Source organism: Notamacropus eugenii, chromosome 7 (genome assembly GCF_028372415.1).
Source record: "Notamacropus eugenii isolate mMacEug1 chromosome 7, mMacEug1.pri_v2, whole genome shotgun sequence".
NCBI lineage: Eukaryota > Metazoa > Chordata > Mammalia > Diprotodontia > Macropodidae > Notamacropus > Notamacropus eugenii.
The window spans coordinates 130,152,328-130,172,239 of NC_092878.1; the positions used below are offsets into that span (position 1 = coordinate 130,152,328).

A 19,912-nucleotide genomic window follows, 5' to 3' on the forward strand; every position below is an offset into this window, starting at 1 on the left:
CCCCATTATCCCTCTCTCTAGAAAGATTGGGCAGACAATTTTGAGAGGTGGGATAAAACTTAGTCTTTGGAAAGCGTTTCCTGACCTCCCCCCCAAAAAACCCAAAATTCTTCAAGGACCTGGCCTATGAATGAATGAATGGATGGATGATTGAATGAATGATAAATAGTTTATGTCCAGTATTGTGCTAACCATTGAGATTACAAAATAAAAACAAAGAAATTTTGTTTCTCAAGGAGATTATAATCTAAGAAGAAAACATTAAATGATGGGGAATAGTGGCCAGAGAAGGAAATTTTGAGTTACAGAGTTACCAAAATGTGAAATGAATTGAAGTATTTTTAAAAAGTTTACTGTATGTGAAACTCTGTGCTGAGTGCTAAGGATGCAAATAGAGTAGTAAGACAATCCGTACTGTCAAGGATCATTCTAATGAAAGAGATAACATACATGGAAAGTCACAGCTGCAGGTCAGATGGATCATGCCTTAGGGAGTGGACAAATTGGATGATAATTCTTCTTCAGTGTCATTCCCAACAACAAAATCATATCCATTTCCCATACTGAACCATTTAACAATGTCAAAGATTTTGGTGGCAAGAGCTTTCTGGGTCTTCAGTACCTATGTCTGTAGTACCTGTAAGATCAGTTTCCAGGCTGTGTGTCCAAAGGGCTTGTTTCTGATGATAGCAATTCAAGACACTGGATTGAAAAGACTGCTGTTCCAAAGACTCTTGGATTAAGAATCTGAGTAGTCTCTACAACTCCATTAGTACTTTTCCATGAGGGGACATGATCAAAGTGATGATGGTGGTTTGACCTCCTGGAACATGTTTCCTCCCTTTCTCCCAGTCTTGCTTCTTCAACTAGACTGGCTTGCCTTCTCTGGGTGTGGGAGTTGCTTGTTGGTTGGTAAGGATGGTTGGCCTCTTCTCAGAAGAATTTGATCACCTGTTGATATCTTTGAGCCCTGGGCTAGAAGCAGGACTGGTCTAAGAGGGTGATGCTATTCCTAGATAACCTGAATTATCTGCCTCTTTGTGACAATTGGTCAATAGTTGTTATTGGCTGTGATGAAGAAAGTGGGTCTCCCTTAACAAATATTTCTCCCCTTAATGATAATTATGGGGGCTGAATATTTAACCAGTCTAATGGTTTCTATTCCCAAGATACTTGGGCTCAGAGTTCAGTACTGTCTCCAACAGGCTATAAGGGGAGATGTAGTCAAAGTGGTGCTTGACTTGTCTCACCCACATTGCCTCCTCTCTATAACTCTGGGGACCTTGCTGCTTCACCTAGCTTGCTTGTCCTCCAGGGAACCCTAAGAGATTGACATACTCTTTTCCATATTAGTGGCAATTATGATTTGATAATGATTCTAAAATTGGAAAGTGTATGTATGTGATAGAGGGAGGAGGAGGAGGAAGAGGGATACTCCTACAGCAGTAAGACAGGGCTTCTAAGAAGAAAACTGTAGCATGGTTAGAGTATGTAGAATGGTAGCTGTGCCAATATAACCACTTAAACCACTCACTAGACAGGATCTCAGATAGTCTGAGGGCAGGAGCTACAGAGCTTATAGAGTTAAATCCTCCATGCATTGGTCACTAAGGTGTCCAACTCTTCATTAACTGGATAACCTAGCTCCCAGGTTCCAACCTCATAACAGTTTGAGAAGCCAGGCAGGGCAAAACTAAAGAGGGAAGAAAAGATTTTCAGGATCAGAATTGACAGTGATGCCCAAGGAAGCAGTCGTTGCTGTCCCATGCATACCAACCCATTGATCCATGTAGAAATCTCTTTTGTGGGCAGTGTAATATACGAAAGAGTGGGTAGTAATTCCTATCTCACCATTGTTGGTCAGCTTAAACATTGAAATGCATACTGCCTACAAACATGTGCATGTCTCCCTGTCCTAGGGGAAGCAACAAAAGAACAAGTAAATCAAACCCAAATGAACAAAAAACCTCCCCTGATTCTTCCATCCCTGGTATTGTCCTTTATGTCTTCTGACCTTTGTGGCTAAACTCCTTAAAAGGGACGTCTATATTTGGTACCTCTGCTTTCCTCTCACTCTCTACTTAATCCCTTATACTCCAGCTTCTGACCTTATCATTCCACCAAAGCTGTCCTCTCTTTAGTGGCCAATCCAACGGCTTTTTTTCTCAATTGCTATTCTCTTTGACTTTTCTGTAGCCTTTGACTCACAACTAAAATGTCATAATAGCTTGCTGGTGAGTGCACCTGCTTTGGTCTCTCCCCATTCTAATCCAGCCTTCATCAAAGTAATTTTCTCCTGTCCAGTGACATTGGCATCTTTGATTTTCCTTGAACAAGACACTTCATCTTTTCACTCTGGGTATTTTCTCTGGCTATCCACTTGCCTAGAATGCTCACTCTCCTTCTTAATTCCAATGCCTTCTTCTGCTTATTTCTTCCTATTTGTATATATAACTTGTTCATGCATATTTGTTTATTATCTGTCTCCCTTATTAGATTGTGAGCTCCTTCAGGGCAGGAATTGGATCCCTAACACTTAACCCAGTACCCAGCACATAGTGGGTGCTTAATAAATGTGTGTAGATTGATTGGCCACCACTGTAGGCCTGGTTCACTGAATCAGTACTGGATCTTCTTCATCTTTTGGCTGGACCAGAGCTGGGGTCTACTAGATTTAGACTTTGCCTGAAGAGAACTTTGCTTGGGGAGGTCTTTTCCTGTGGAATCCTGTGAGAAAATAAAGTCATTCTCCAAGTGGTCCCATAGTCCATTCTCATGTTTCTATCACTCACTTTGTCTGACCTTGGTTTTATCCTTCTTTTCTTTTGTTTTTTCCTTGTTGCTTTTCAGTCATTTTTCATTTGTTTTCCAATGCTTTGCTATCACTTTAGGGGTTTTCTTTGCAAAGATATTGGAGTTGTTGGCCATTTCCTTCTCCATCTTATTTTACAGAAGGGGACACTGAGGCAAATAGGGTTAAGTGATTTTTTTTTATAGTCACACAGTCAATAAGTTTCTGAAAACAGATTGAATTTATGAGGTTGGATCTTCCTGATTCCAGGCCCAGCATTTTATCCTCTCTGCCACCCAGCTGCCCTTTCTTTTCTTTTTTCTTTAAAGGAATATAATTGATTTTCAGCAACTTTTAAAATTTGTCTTTGGCAAATTTCCTACCAATTTCTTACTGAGGTGAAAATTTCTAGTTTCACTCTGTTTGACACTCTGACAATGCACATTTCTTTCCCTGAAGTCTTTTCAGCTTATCAGTATCTTTTCTATATTTGATGCCCAGAACCTCACATCACTTATTCCAGTTACTCTCCAACCATAGTAGAAGATAGTGAGATTCCCACTTCCCTAGCTTTGCACAATCTGACTATCTTGATGGAGTTAAAAAATCTCTGGCTGTTTGGTCTGTGTGTTGAGGGAGTCACAAATGGCTTGAATGATGTAAGACTCTTGAAGTACTATTCTCCTGACCTCTTAAACTATTTATGTTCTCATAAGATCCTCACTGAAGTTCCAAAATCTGGTTTTACTAATGTGTTACTTTGTCTTACAAACTTGTCTTACTGATTTCTTTGCCCTTCTTATCCTACTCCCCTTGTCTTCTCCAAGTCATCATCCTCTTCATTACAGTCAGAAAACCAGACTACATTAAGAGAGGCATGATATCTCAAAGAGAAGGATCCACATAACTGTGAGTTAGATCACATCTGGAAGGCTATGATGTGTTCTGGATATCGCATTATAGAAATAACATTAGCAAGCAGGAAAGATTTCAGAAGAAAGTGACCAGTATGTTGAGGAGTCATGTGACCATGGCATATGATTATTGTTTGAATAAACTCTTAGAGGAGAAGAGGCATGTTGGGAAAGAATGGTTACAGTCTGCAAGATCTGCTTTGTCCCAGTGGGCAGAACTAGGAGGAAACCATGAAAGTCACAGAGAGGCATGTTTAGGTTTGATATATTTTCCACAATTGCAAAGAAAAATAAAATTCCTTGAGAGGTAGGATATTTCCCCTCCCTGGAGGGGCAGGTAGGTGGTACAGTGGATAGAGCACCAGTGCAGGAATCAGGAGGAGCTGAGTTCAGATCTCACCTCAGACACTTGACACTCACCAGTTGTGTGACCTTGAACAGGTCACTTAACCCCAACTGCCTCATCCTGGGTCATCTCCAGTCATCCTGATGAATATCTGGTCACTGGATTCAGATGGCTCTGGAGGAGAAGTGAGGCTGGTGACCTGCACAGCCCTCCCTCACTGAAAACAAAGTCAAGTGCAAGTCATGTCATTATTTCTCTGATGGCAGGGACTTTTTCAGGAACAAAAAATGAATACACATTCCCCTTCCCTGGAAGTCTTTAAGCAAAGGCTTAACATACTGATGGTGTTACAGAAAGTATTCTTGGTCAATTAAAAATTGGATAAATGGGTTTAGAAGTACCTTCCAACTTTGCAAATCTGTTTTTTCTGGTCCATGCTACAAAATGCAAATTATCACCCTTAGAATGCTCTAAGGAAAATCTTAGAGATAAGAATAAGACAGCCTTTGGAAGGGAGGATTTTTCACACATTCTTTACTCAATACACACATGTCATGTCTCTTCTAATTAGGTGAAAGAGACATTCATGGTTAACTGTAGGGTTGAAATGGGGACATATTCTCGCCTATGAGTATAATGCAACTTGAAATCATATATAGAGCAGTGAACAAATACAGAAAGAAAAGTCCTCCTAAATTCTAGCTCCATCAGCACTTTTCTCAATAAAACAACCACCATGATTGAGAGCTCCAGGATACCAGGACATCTAATTAAAAGACATTGAGTGATGCCTAATGACAGGCAGTTTCATAACAAATCCCACCCTGTCCTCAAAGAATCTTGTTGTATTAAAGAGGGAGGGGGAGTGGAGAAAATAAAAATGTGCTGAGATTGCTTTTATGTCTTATGCATTTTTATTTGTAGGGATAGGATATACAGACTGAATTGTGATTGATAAAACAAACTTCCAGCTAAGTTAATTCCGTCATGCTTTGTAGATTGTCACTGTAATGGTAATTATGAGCATGAGCATTTAAAGATCTTCCCCACCCATTAATGGGCCTGCCCGTTAAGGAAAGCTTGATGAGGGGAGGCCCACACTTTTTGTTAATTTCTAATACACTGGTTCTCAAGGATTGTGATGCCCTCTGGCTCTGAAAAATGTAAAAATACTCTGAAGTGAGGTTTTACTTTGGGGCTTACTCATTGGAACTTTTTGTTTGGCCAGATGAGACTCTGGGTAAACATTAAGGAGCCCTTACCCCCTGCACCTCCTTTGAAAATCCAGATGTTGGTGCTTCTTTCTCTGGTAACTATGTATGTATGATCAGACGCTTGGATCTGTCTGTTGATCTGTGATGTATGTATTGCTTACTGTCAGACAGTTGGGAGCCCTGTCTGTTGATCATTATTTCTCTGTATTTTCTCTGAAGTTCAGGGTGCTGACTTTTTCCCCTGAACTAAGTGAATGATACATGAGCTTGATTAAAGTGTTTGTTGACCCCTCAAATTTACTTTTCCTTTTAGAAAAGGAGATCAAAGAACCGATGATACCAGGCCATCCTGGATGTGTCAGGGTACTTGCTTTTAGAGTCACTTACCCTGCAACTTTGAGTTTCTGAGAGTTATCTCCAGGACTAAGTGACTTAGATATTGTCTCATGTGTAAGGGAAAGGTATTGAAACCTCTCATGGTTTGGAGGCTGTATCTCTTTCATGTGTAATTAAGACTTTGGTCTAAATTTGAATACTAACCAGTGCTTTCATTGAAATGTAGATCTCCAGAAGAAGCTCTATCTACCAAGGCAAATCTTAACTTGTTTGATAACTATAAGTCTTAAGACAATTCCCCAGGCTCTGAGAGACTGATAATATATAGGCAGTGTGTATCTGAAATGGGACTTGAATCCAGGTCTTTCTGACTTCAAACATCTGACTATTCCCTGTATCACATTGTCTCAGTTTCATGTTATTATTTATTAAAAACAGATATTCTCCCTCTCTCCCACTAAAATTAAGGAGTATTCCACCACATCTTGAAATTTGTAGTGTCCTCAGTATATGAGTATAAATAATTTCTGGAGGTTAGTATAAGGAAAAAGACAAACACAAGTTAAAAAACACTGAATAGCAACTGATTTAAAGTCAAAAGAGGAAATCAGCAGGAATGTTTCGCAATATCTGGGAAGCTCATTTTTCTTAGTTATTATTTTATCCTATTTCTAATTATTACTACTATTAATAATAATATCTACCATTTATGTAGCACTTATCTCATTTTAGCCTTTCAACCACATTTTCTGGTAGGTACTACAATTAGCTTAAGTTTACAGATGAGAAAACTGAGGTAGGAAAGGGTTAAGTGATTCGCCCAGAGTCACATACCTAGTAAGTATATAAGACGAGATTTCACCTCAAGTCTTCTTGGTTCCAGGTCTTATAAATAACTATATAATAATTAATTTTTGAGTAATATTATTTTTAATTATTTTTACAGTAATTATTACATGAAAATTATATGACTAAAAGGTGTGCTTATATTTATAGTCAAGTTTTTGAGGGGCTAACACACAGAAGAGAAACTAAACTTCTTTACTTGGCCACCAAAAATACAATTAGGAACCCTGACTAAAAATTACAAAGACATAAAATGTAGACTTGATGCACAGAAAAATATCAAACAATTAGAATATTTTGAAATGAAATTGATTGCTTCTGGAGGTAATGTGATCACCCTCACTAGAAATGCACTTGGGAATTCCACATTTGGGGGTGGGAATAGACAAATACTCACATCCCTAAGACTAGCGGATGCCACTTTCCTTTATCACCATTGATTACCACAATCTGTGGCTTATATGGTTGTCTGATCTACATATGGCCAGCCCACACCATTTGGGTATAAGTCTGCCACTCAAGAGTAGTGGTGATAGGAGTACAGTGGCAGTAGGACACTTTGGTGGTGGCAGCCCTCATCCTCCCCATAGTCACTCTCTTGCCTGTACTGAGAGATGCCTCAGTCCATGAGAATGTTGTTTCTTGGGGAAGTAAGAAGTCCCAAATTCTATATTGGAGGTGAGGAATGAAATCCTTCCCATGTTGTGGCTCTACCTTCAACTGGAAGAGTTCAAAGTGCAAATGATTGCTTGATGTGAGTTGGAAATGTTATAGAACGGACTCTTCTTCAAGGATGAATCAGACTTGTGGCTTCTGAGGACCTATGCTTTTTGGTCCTCTCCAAGAACAAAGGAGCACAGCCAAGCATATTTGTCTTTTACCAATTTTGCACCAGGCATTGCAGAAGATATTCTTACCTATCTCTGATTCATTAAACTTCAAAATATTGGTGGTTGTACTTTGTTTTCAAAGAGGACTAAAATGACATCATTATGCTAGACTCGAGCTTCAGTGTGTCTGACTGGTTGACGAGACCAGTACGAGCTCAGAAAGCTCTACCACAGGTCAGACACAAACAGTCCATGTGAACAATTGGGGTGGATACTGTAAATTTGCTCATCCTACTTTTCCTTTGAGCTGTATCAATTCTGCTTTGCTCATAGAGCACAACACCTTTTCTCATCTGGGCATGCAATGCTGAGCTGTCCTATGCCAGTGTCTCCCACATCACAAAATCAATTCCAAAATTCTTTTTTATTTTAAATTTATTTATTTAACTTTTAACATTCATTTTCACAAAATTTTGGATTCCAAATTTTCTCCCCATTTGTCCCCTCCCCCCACCCCAAAACACCAAGCATTCTAATTGCCCCTATCACCAATCTGCCCTCTCTTCTATCATCCCTCCCTTCCCTTGTCCCTATCTTCTCTTTTGTCCTGTAGGGCCAGATAACTTTCTATACCCCATTGCCTATATTTCTTATTTCCTAGTAGCAAGAACAGTACTCAACACTTCCTAAAACTTTGACTTCCAACTTCTCTTCATCCCTCCCTCCCCACCCATTTCCTTTGGGAAGGCAAGCAATTCAATATAGGCCATATCTGTGTAGTTTTGCAAATGACTTTGTGTAAGACCAACTATATTTCCCTCCATCCTATCCTGCCCCCCATTGCTTCTGTTCCCTCTTTTGATCCTGTCCCTCCCCAAGTGCTGACTTCAAATTGCTCCCTCATCCCATTGCCCTCCCTTCCATCATCCCCCCCACCCTGCTTATCCCCTTCTCCCCCACTTTCCTGTATTGTAAGATAGGTTTTCATACCAAAATGAGTGCCTATTATATTCTTTCCTTTAGTCGAATGTGATGAGAGTAAGCTTCATGTTTTTTCTCTCACCTCCCCCCTTTTTCCCTCCACTGAAAAGTCTTTTACTTGCCTCTTTTGTAAGATAATTTTCCCCATTCCATTTCTCCCTTTCTTCTCCCAATATATTTCTCTCCCACCCCTTAATTTCATTTTTTTAAGATATGATCCCATCCTATTCCATTCACTCTGTGCTCTCTGTCTCTCTGTGTGTGTGCATGTGCATGTGTGTGTGCATGTGTGTGTGTGTGTGTGTGTGTGTGTGTGTGTGTGTGTGTAATCCCACCAACTACCCAGATACTGAAAAGTTTCAAGAGTTACAAATATTGTCTTTCCATGTAGGAATATAAACAGTTCAACTTTAGTAAGTCCCTTATGACTTCTCTTTGCTGTTTACCCTTTCATACTTCTCTTGATTCTTGTGTTTGAAGGTCAAATTTTCTTTTCAGCTCTGGTCTTTTCATCAAGAATGCTTAAAAGTCCTTGATTTCATTGAAAGACCATTTTTTCCCCTGAAGTATTATACTCAGTTTTGCTGGGTAGGTGATTCTTGGTTTTAGTCCTAGTTCCTTTGACTTCTGGAATATCCTACTCCACACCCTTCGATCCCTTAATGTAGAAGCTGCTAGATCTTGTGTTATCCTGATTGTATTTCCACAATACTTGAATTGTTTCTTTCTAGCTGCTTGCAATATTTTCTCCTTGATGAGGGAACTCTGGATTTTGGCCAATATGTTCCTAGGAGTTTCTCTTTTTGGATCTCTTTCAGTCTGTGATCAGTAGATTCCTTGAATACTTATTTTGCCCTCTGGTTCTAGAATCTCAGGGCAGTTTTCCTTGATAATTTCATGATGTCTAGGATCTTTTTTTGATCATGGCTTTCAGGTAGTCCCATAATTTTTAAATTGTCTCTCCTGGATCTATTTTCCAGGTCAGTTGTTTTTTCAATGAGATATTTCACATTATCTTCCATTTTGTCATTCTTTTGGTTTTGTTTTGTGATTTCTTGGTGTCTCATAAAGTCATTAGCCTCCATCTGTTCCATTCTAATTTTGAAAGAACTATTTTCTTCAGTGAGCTTTTGAACCTCCTTTTCCATTTAGCTAGTTCTGCTTTTGAAAGCATTCTTCTCCTCATTGGCTTTTTGAATCTCTTTTGCCAATTGAGTTAGCCTATTTTTCAAGGTGTTATTTTCTTCAGCATTTTTTGGTATCTCCTTTAGCAAGGTGTTGATCTGCTTTTCATGCTTTTTTTACATCTCTCTCATTTCTCTTCCCAGCTTTTCCTCCACCTCTCTAACTTGATCTTCAAAATCCTTTTTGAGCTCTTCCATGGCCTGAGCCCACTGAATATTTATTTTGGATGTTTGGGATACAGAAGCCTTGACTTCTGTGTCTTTCCCTGATAGTAAGCATTTTTCTTCCTCATCTGAAAGGATGGGAGGAGATATCTGTTCACCAAGAAAGCAGCCTTCTATGGTCTTATTTCTTTTCCCTTTTCTGGGCATTTCCCAGCCAGTTACTTGACTTCTGAGTTTCCTTTCCACAGTCACCAGGACTCCAGATCTTCCCAGCTAGTGCTTGGGGGCTGAGATTCAAATGCTGCTCCCCAGCCTCAGGGCTTTTGGTGGGGGCGGGGCTGCTATTCAGTATGAGATTAAGTTCAGCTGCTCAGGTGGGGTCAGGGCTGCCACATGGGGCTCAGTTCCCTCAGGGGGTTTGTGCTGAGACCTTCAACAATGAATCCGGGCTCCGACCTGCTTGGGGAGCCCCTGCCCACTGCTGCCTCCACTGCTGCCTCCCGATGGGGCCCGAGCCATGGAGACACCCCACTCCCCTCTCGGCAAGCTGAAAAGACTCTCTCACTGACCTTTGTCACCTGTGGGTGGAGGGACCTGCATGGCTGCTGGAGATTCTGTCCCTGAAGCCTGCTCAGAGCTGCTCCTCTAGGTGCTGCGTGGCCAAGGCAGGGCTGGGCTCTGCTCTGGGTCTGGTGCATGACAGACCTTTGGTGTCTGCTTTTCAGGGCTCTCTGGAACAGAAATCTCCTCCACTCTGTTGTTCTGTGGCTTCCGCTGCTCCAGAATTTGTTGGGAGTTCTTCTTTACAGATATTTTATGGGCTGTGGGTTTGGAGCTAGCATATGTGTATCTTTCTACTCCGCCATCTTGGCTCCTCCCCCCAATTCCAAAATTCTTAAGAGAGATTTTGAGAATGTCCCTATAGCACTTCTGACCACCATGTGAACACTTGCCCTGAGTGAGTTCCCCATGATAGTCTTTTTGGCAAGTGTACATTTTGCATTCAAACAATGTGACCAGCCCATCAGTTTGAATGTTTGGCAGTTTAGTTTGAGACAGGACCTTAGTGTCTATTATCTGTCTTGTCCTGGCAAGTGATCTTTAGAATCTTCCTGAGACAATTCAAATGGAAGCAATTCAGTTTCCTGGCATGGTGCGGTATACTGCCCAGGTTTTACAGGCATACAACAATGAGTCAGCACAATGACTCTGTAGGTTTTCAATTTGGGAGTCATTCTAATACCTTTTCTCTCCCATACTTTCCTTTGGAGCCTCCCAAACAGTGAGCTAGCTCTGGCAGTGCATGGGTCAATCCCATTATCAATGTGTACATCTCTAGAAAGAAATTTCAAAATTCTCCTGGTGGGAGGAAGGGCCAAGTAGAGGTGCTCTCCCCCTGTCCCCAGCCCCTGCCATTCCCCTACCTGCAGGCCCTCAGGGGCTTCACAGTTTCTACCAACAGACCTCAAGAAGACAGTTGGTTAAAATCTTAATTTGTCTGGGAAGTTGGCCCAAGAAAAAGATGTTCATTCCAATCTTCTAGCCAAAAAAGAAACAAGTATTCTGTACAAAATACAGTTTCACAATGTGAAGCCAGAATGCCTGGGAACATACAACAAAATTTGTCAAGAGGTACTGCCAAAGATTCCTAAAGAAAAACACTACCTTGTACCTTAGTAGGGACTTGGAATACATGGTATGGGGAGCAAGATCAGGCCTTCCACCTCTGGAGGTATGAGGGAGTCTATCCAGCCCTCAGTGAGATCATGAGTAAGCTCAGGAATAAGGAATTTGCAGCCTTTCATAGGGAAAGAGGCAACACGTTGTTTTCTCAAAAGAACCAGCTGCTGTTGGAGTTCAGTTTCTGGAATGAACCTGTCCCCAGACCAGGGCCTAATCTATATGAGCTCAAGTCTTACCAACTTAGACTAGGAATGGTGATTGATTGGGGCAGTTATGTGGCTCATGGAATTCATTGTGGGCAGGACAATAAATAAGCAGTTGGGGTTTTTTTCTCCCAGATTAGGCAGTTATATATGGTACATCATCTTTGGATTTACAAAGATCTGAAGTCCAGGAAAGATACCCAGAATGTAGTGTGGGATAAACTTGGCTGGAAGAGTTGGTATATTATATAGTACCCCTAATTCAGGAAATGGAGTCTAGAATCATACCACAAAAGATTTCATCCCTCAAGTAAAGTTGAAGTTATCATGTGCCTACATAGATTTAAGTGTCAAGTGTTTGTCTTAATTTTACTGTATACATTGTATATCATGGTAAGAAAAAAAACATTGAAATAGAAAACTGCTATATATAGCTTATTAGAGAGGATGTGGGAGAGTTGGAACACTAATTCATTGTTGATGGAGCTGCGAGCTCATCCAACCATTCTGGAGAGTAATTTGGAACTATGCCCAAAGGGCTACAAAAATGTGCATACCCTTTGACCCAGCAATATTGCTTCTAGGACTGTATCCCAAAGAGATCATAAAAATGGAAAAAGGTCCCACATGTACAAAAATATATATAGCAGCTCTCTTTGCAGTGGCCAAAAGCTGGAAATGAAGGGGATGCCCATCAATTGGGGAATGGCTAAATAAATTATGGTATATGAATGTAATGGAATACTATTGTGATATAACAAATGATGAACAGGAAGACTTCAGAGAGGCCTGGAAAGACTTAGATGATCTGATGTTGAAGGAAAGGAGCAGAACCAGGAGAACTTTGTACACAGCAATAACCACAGTGTGCAAGGAATTTTTCTGGTAGATTTAGAACTTCACAGCAATGCAAGGACTTAAAAAATTCCTAGTGGTCTTTTAAGGCAAAATGCCTTCTACATCCAGAGAAAGGACTATGGAATTCAATCACAGATTGTAGCAGATCATTTTCTTTTGTATTACTTTTTGTTTTGTTTTATGATTTGTCCCATTCATTTTAATTCTTCTATACAACATGACTATGGTGAAAATGTATTTAATAGGAATGTATGTGTAGAACCTATATAAAATTTTCTTTAAATTTCCAGAACAAGTCAACCCCAGTATTTAAAAATTATCTGCATCAAACTTAAAAAAAAATGTCATTTCAGGCTACAAATATATTAGTTTTCTGTTCCTTTAAGTTAGCAATGGACAAATTTAAGCCTTGTTCTTGAGAGTTATTGGAATATATGTTATACAATAAAAAGAGAACTGGCCTTGGATTCAGAGGATGTGGATCTAAATCTCTTCTCCTCCTTTTTTTTTTCTATCTGTATGACCAAAAGCAAATTACGTAACCTTCCTCCTTATCTATAAAACAAAAGAATGACCTCTAAGATCCTTTAGTTGCATCTGAATGTGAATCAAACAATTTTTACCAAGTAGACTATATTGAACATTTTAAATTTTCTTCATTTTAATATAGTATTTAGAAGAACATATTTCTCCCCATGAAAGTACATAGACCATTGCTAGAAAAGTTATTTTTTTAAATTCTGACTGCTCCCAATAACTAATATTAATAGTACTGCAATTTGTTGAAGGTCCAGGCTACTGCTAGCACCTATATTTAATATTGTTTTAAGTCAGTCAACCATTAAATAAAAGTTTCTGAAATTCCAGCATCTCCCCTTTCATTATTTTCTTTAATTAAAGCTGCTGAGAAACATTGATTGAAAGGCCTTTTATCCTCTTAGTGCCTTTTAAAATTCTTTAGCTCAGTCCTTTTATATTCTTCCTTAATCACAAATGCAAATACAATTCAAAGTGTAATCAGTAGCTGCCTAAGGAGAGCATTGAACAAACTGGGTTGTCATGGAAACCTGGAAGTCAGTCCTTGACCAGATAAGAAAAAATACCTGTTTAGATGTTTGTAGCTATTATGTGCATGAGGTGTTTTTTAAAACAGCTATTAAAACAAACAAACAAAAATCCCTCTGGGATATACTCTCCATCCTTCTTCTCTACTTCACCCCCCACAATGCTTCACTTTCTAAGTGGTTACTTCAAATAGGGATGCATAAATTTAACCATTATATCACACCAATATGATAGTCTGTTTCTCAGTTTGAAACTGGAAGTTATATAATCTGAGTCAAACTACAAGCATAAAAATTCCCACTAGTAACAATAAATTTTGAGTATCTAACGTTGTACACAAATAATTACATTTATTTAGTGACCTCTTTTCACTGCTATTAACTTTTCCTTTCATCTTCTCTTGTATTTTAATTTCACTCTCTCTGGGTAAAGAATTACTTCCCATACAAGCTGTTCTGGAAAATTGTGTTGAGTTATTTAAATGCACAATGTAAAGGTCGTCTGATTGACAAATGTTCTGTAGTGAGTAAATACGTTCAGATAGAATAATGCTACAAATCACTCTTATTTAATTCAAATGTTCCTTGAAACTATTCAAAAGTGCATAATCATATATCTGAAGTGGTCATGACCACATTAGTTTTGAAAAATATTAAACTCCAGCTGCCAATGGAACTTCATTAAAATTCAGTAGTTATTAATTGCCCCCCAAAAGGTAATAATTGCATTCTGTATTATTATTTTTATCCTTAGTGCCAATGCTTTGAAATTGGGATGGGGGGTGGGGTAGTAGCAAGAACTACAAGTACTTACTTGTCTTTGCTGGTTCAGTTTCTAATTTCCATCCTAGAATTACCAGGTAACCAAAATCCCAAGGAATGAAGAAAAGGTGTTTCAATATTTCTGTTCTATCCTGCATGATTATGGGTGGCAAAGAGCATCATTTTCTTAGCTATTCATGAGGAACTGAGATGTCTTATTTGTATTTGTGTAAAAGCCTCACCTTTGACCTTTGAACAGAAAGAGCATTGACTTTTGAACAGAAAGACCCAGGCTCACATTCTAGCTCTGACCTTTGCCAGATAGGAAGCTACAAATGAGATGGTTCCTTTCTCAGATCCTCAAATTCCTCATGTCAGAAATGGAGATATTATCTGTCATACTACCTCACATGTTGTGAGGCTCCAGTGTGGTGATCATGTATGTACCCCGCAAACTTCAGAGAAGTCTATGAATGTCAGTTATTAAAATGATTATAAAAAAATCACTCTGCAAGTGAAGTTGGCTTTATTATTTCAGAGTTATTGTTGAAGGAACTAGAATGGAGAAAGGTCAGTGACTCTTAAGTTATTGAGTAGGTCAACTTTCAGAAAAGAGAATTTGCTCCTCTAAGAACAACCTTTAGAGTGAGTCTTGCCTGTTTCTTGACCTCCCAGGTTTAGATTTACAGACCTTGCCGTGCACAATATCTAGTAGAACAGGTGATAACTTTCCATGAAATAATCAGTGAACAGAATCTCTTCCTCCTTGGAACTCTCATAGCAAAATGTTGGTTCTTTATTTGTGCAATACATGTTCTTTTTTGTTTGTTTGAGAATTTGTTGTCTACCCCGCGTTATAAACTCCTTGACTATTAAAGACTATCCTTTATCTTCCTAATATCTTAATGCAGAGTTTTGCCTATAATAGTATCTTAAGAAATGTTGGTTTGTAGAATACAGAGGCTTATTATAAGTAAAAATATTTGACTAAAAGTGTGAATCCAACATTGGAATGGGGAGAAGAAGCATGGAAGTAGGTCAACTTGGCCTTCACTCTTTCATTTCCTTGTTGATTTTATTTCCCCTCATATACCCACTTCTTCCATATTATATTATTAAATAAATAATGATATATAATAATAATAATTAGATAATAATATATGATATAATATACCTCTCCTGGCCTTTTCCTTGTAATTTTACTTTTTGTCCTACATTCCTGACAAATCACTTGATTGGTGAATTGCTAATTAATTTATGGAATTATTAGTTGGATAAGGGAGTGGAACCGCAAGGAGATCCCTCTGAGTCATATTAGAGCAGGCACACCCAGTTCTCTGGATACTTTGGGAGAAGACCACAGTGGCACATTCACCTTTTAAGAAGGCACAGATGGTACAGGGGGCAAAAATGACAAAGTACTGTGACAATGTAGGGGCAGGGTTAGAGAGGCAGATGATGAGATCTGGGGTGGGATGGGATGGTAGAGGAAGGCGGGCAGTATGGGGGAGAGAATGGGGAAGGGAAGAGTCACTTTTGTATCTGTGAATCAGAGTTGGGAGCTCTAGAGCAGCATGGACCTTTAAGAGACAAAAATGTACTCAGGGGCCCAAGATTGGTCGTTGGTGACGGACAGACTAACTCTTTTCTGTGCCACTTTGCAATGAGTTCACTAACACATGCACACAATTCAAAGTTAAACTTATCATCACCATTTTGGTGTTCTGTTAGTCTTATTGAAGGTGTCTGGAACTCACTAGAGGCTTTTACACAACATAGCAGTTACCATTAACCTCCCGCTAAGGCTTTTATAGTAAGGCTTAGCTGACTTCAACTTAACAATACATTTCACAAGTAACCATTATGCTCCTTTGATCTGTGGGATAGTCTGTAAGTAACTTCAAGGTTTCCCTTTGCAAGATTACTTCCTGTTATTGTTACTTTATACTGGCTACTTATAAATTTAATACATCAACCAGAAAAGGGGAGGCGGGAGGAGGGTCAAGGAATCAGAGCAACATACATTTTAACACAATTGGTCTCTATAACTTTCCTTTTTTTTTTTTTTTTTTTTTTTAAGGCAAAGGATTACAAAGATCTCAAAAAGACAGTAAGAATTGTGAAGGGTATTAATGCAGCACTACTCTATTACAGCCTCTGTAATTGAAAGGCTTGTCCTCTGAGGGTGGATAAGGAGCCATGCTTTAGAAAGTGTCTTTCTGAAGACAGTACCATCTATTGGTGTTTATTTTATGTGGGATCTCTCTTTTACCTGCTCATTTGATGAAATTAATTCACCTAAACTGCTCTAGAAGACATCTTCTAATATTGTTTCAGGAGAATGAACTGACATCTATGGAACTGACGTCATTAGACTAAAGTATACTGAAAGCAGATTAGTAGATCTATATGCATCTATATGTCTGACATATCTATATGTCTATATATCTCTATGTCTGTCTTTTAAATAGTAGAACTAAACACATATACAGGGCTAAAATCTCCTGTGTCTACTCTGATGAGTATGAAGGTCACTCTGGTTTCTCCCACATCTTATCAGTGGAATACAAGTCTGTAATGTTCTACCATATTGCAAAGTTTTCAAGTGTCTTCTTTCAACTCAATATTTCCAAGTATCTTTCTCTTCCCTTGCACTGATGAGTCTCACTTCCAAAGACAATCCTCCCCAGTTTCTGGGGTATAGCTATTTTGATAAGTGAATGCAAAATTACCAAATCTATCATTATCTATTTGGCCCCAGGCCATGTTTAATGTCCTATCTAGTCATCCACCAGGAAATCAAGGCCGGGGCAATTTGTTATCTTCTCACCCTACTTTCTACCTCTGTCTCTGAAAACAGTCATTAAATTTATGCTACTTTGGTAAGCATAGGTATGAGTATTGCATCCCAATCCCTGTGATATTCTAGAGCAAAATTCCCTTTACTCACAAACTCCATATATGTGTGTGTATGTATGTCGGTGTGTGCATACATATGTGTATGTGTAAACATATATACACATTCATGTACATGTGTGTTGTGTGTGACAGAGACAGAGGAAAAATAATCTTCCTCATTAATATATAAACTCCTTGAGGACTTCAAGTCACTGCTTCACTTCTGTATTTGCACTTCTTATCCCTAGCTCTATATGCCTCACCAAATAGATGCTTAAGAATGCTATCATGAAGCCATTCCAAAGACAAGCCTAGCTAAGTGATGAGAGGCCATTGAATAATGACCTATTGGCTCTGCCATCTCATGAAGCAAAGAAAACACAACATGTCCCTCAGTCCCATGTGATCTCCAGGTCTCTCTTTGGGGACAGTAACAGAGTCACTTATAAACAGAAAAAAAGTACTAAAAATTACAGTTTTTAAACCGTCTATAAACATTAAGCTTAACTGTTGGTACTCTTAAGTGTAAGATGCTTCTCCAATAAATCCCAGGTAGACATCCTATTAGATTACAGTTACTAAATCATATCAGGTTTGACATTCTTGTTATAAGCGAAAGAAAAAGACAAAAGAAAATGGCCAATAAATGAAAAAAATGGTTCACAGGTTCTCCTTGAAGAGGTAAATAGAGAAGTTCATGGAGTTGGTTATCTCATATTGTGTACTGCTCATGCCGGCATTTGTAAAAAGACCACCATGAAAATCATTACAGTTTAGGAGTGAAAATGTGATTCAGGGGATGAGGTAGGGAAATTATATAGATAACTTATTGAGACAATCGCACATACACACACACACACACACACACACTCGTGTGCGCACAGTTATTCAACCTATAAATGAATACTAAGCAGCTTCAATGCATCAATTATTGCTATATCCTAAGGAAGTTTATAAATCAGCTCTGTACAAGGGAAAAAAGATAGAAACTATTTTGGTGAGCACACATTTAGGCTCCTTGTCCAGTAGAGGTGATAGAAGCTTGTTTTTTGTAGAAATCTCACATAGGAGAATAGTGATAGACTATAAAGAACATTGCCTCAAAGAGACTAAGAAACAATTGAGGTAGGAAAAGGGGGAAAGGTTTATGTGACACTTTCTAAGATACCCATCTAAGCAGAGTCATCCCTAAAACATTTCAGAATAAAACTAGAATGATGACAAGGAGTAAAATAAAAACAAAAAAACTAGGACAATTTTTTTATGTAACAAATTCCTTTTTTCCATCAATGACTGTGAAGTAAAGACATTTGGATTCTAATCTCACAGTCCACAATTTGTTCCATGAGGAAGTAAAAATAGTGCTAAAGAAAACGAAGATGTTAAGAATAGCTAGACGAGACATGGTCTATGTGGGAAGCGACAGAACCATGAGAGATGACAGTTATATTAAGGGATCAATATTTAAGTTATCTGAAGGAAGGGATACCAGAGTCTTAAGGAAAAAAAATCTAACCTTGTTGCCTTTTCCCTAAAAACACACCTGAGATAATTGCTAAAACTTATATAGCTCTTTTCCCATCTCTACAATTTTTTCTAAGTCCACGTATACACTGAGATTTTTCTTGATGAGGTTATGAGAGACAGTGTTATTCTATAGCAGAACGCATCTTTGCTATCACACAATTGAGTGAAAAGAATAGATAACATTACAGTGTGTTGTGCGATATTTATATTACCTTTCCAGTCCCTATGAAAGCCAAGTGATCAAGTAAATAATCTAAATTTTAAAAAAAGTGAAATTTTTGGATTAAGCAGTATCCCATACAGCTATGGAGATTATGGATAAAAATATGAGTAAGATTATGAATAAGAATTTCAAAATACTGGAACCAAAGATACTTCAAAACAGATAAAATTAGCAAAGAAATGTGGGAGGGGAAAGGATTCTCTTAGCAACCAAATCATTCCTAGCTAATGCTTCCTATTATAAAAATAACCCAGTTCATGCACATAGCAGACAAAATGATAGTCCTAAAACATAGGTGACTCTCATTTTTTCATTCTGTCACTATCAAACTGGCCTGCTATCAGTCTATTCTGGATATGAGATAGTCCAACTCTCTATTTAGAGATTCAAGGAGTGCCCTTCTTTGCCCCAAGTATCTGAAATAATCTTCCTTCCTTACCTTTCCTTAATCCCTAGCTTTAATCAAGGCAGAATTTATGTGCCGCATTTTATATAGGGCATTTCCTTAACCTCTCAGTGTTTTCTGCTGTCTCTCTCTTTAAATTGCTTTGTTATATACCCTATTTATTTACCTGTGCAGGTATTGTATCCCCACAACTTGATGATAGGAACTCTTTCACTTTTTTTTATTCTATGTCCAGAACCATAGTGTCTCCTATGTAGTAGGTATTTAATGAATATTAGTAAATCATTCAAATAAACATGCTAATGAGTATTACAGAATTCCCCTTCCCCTTTTATCTATGGAAATATCCTCAGAACATCTATACAATGCAGATCCATCTTACCTAGGAAATATTTTATCATTTGCAACACAGGATAGTGTGAAGCTATCAATGATTCATTCTGATTTCCTACATTGTTTGTAGTAAAGCTCTTTTAAGGCAAAGATTATGCATGAGTATACATGTAGTAAAATATGTGCTTTGATTAAGATTTTTGGTTTTTTTTCTTTCTTTTTTAATTGTGTTTGCTTCATTTTCCCATCCATCTTAAACTTTCCTCAAAAAATAGAGAAAAACTTGGTAAACCCAGGCAGTGAACCTTGTCTATGGAACTGTGCTCCAAAAGAATGTTTACTTTGGCT

At 38.5% G+C, this 19,912-nt stretch overlaps 1 protein-coding gene and 1 pseudogene across 3 annotated transcripts in view; both read left to right on the plus strand.

The window, feature by feature from the left end:
• The window catches only part of LOC140513931 (protein NipSnap homolog 2 pseudogene), a 107,552-nt pseudogene extending 95,745 nt beyond the window's left edge, over nt 1-11,807 (plus strand).
• The window catches only part of GRID2 (glutamate ionotropic receptor delta type subunit 2), a 1,741,897-nt gene that overhangs the window by 822,102 nt on the left and 899,883 nt on the right, over nt 1-19,912 (plus strand). The window lies entirely within an intron of this gene.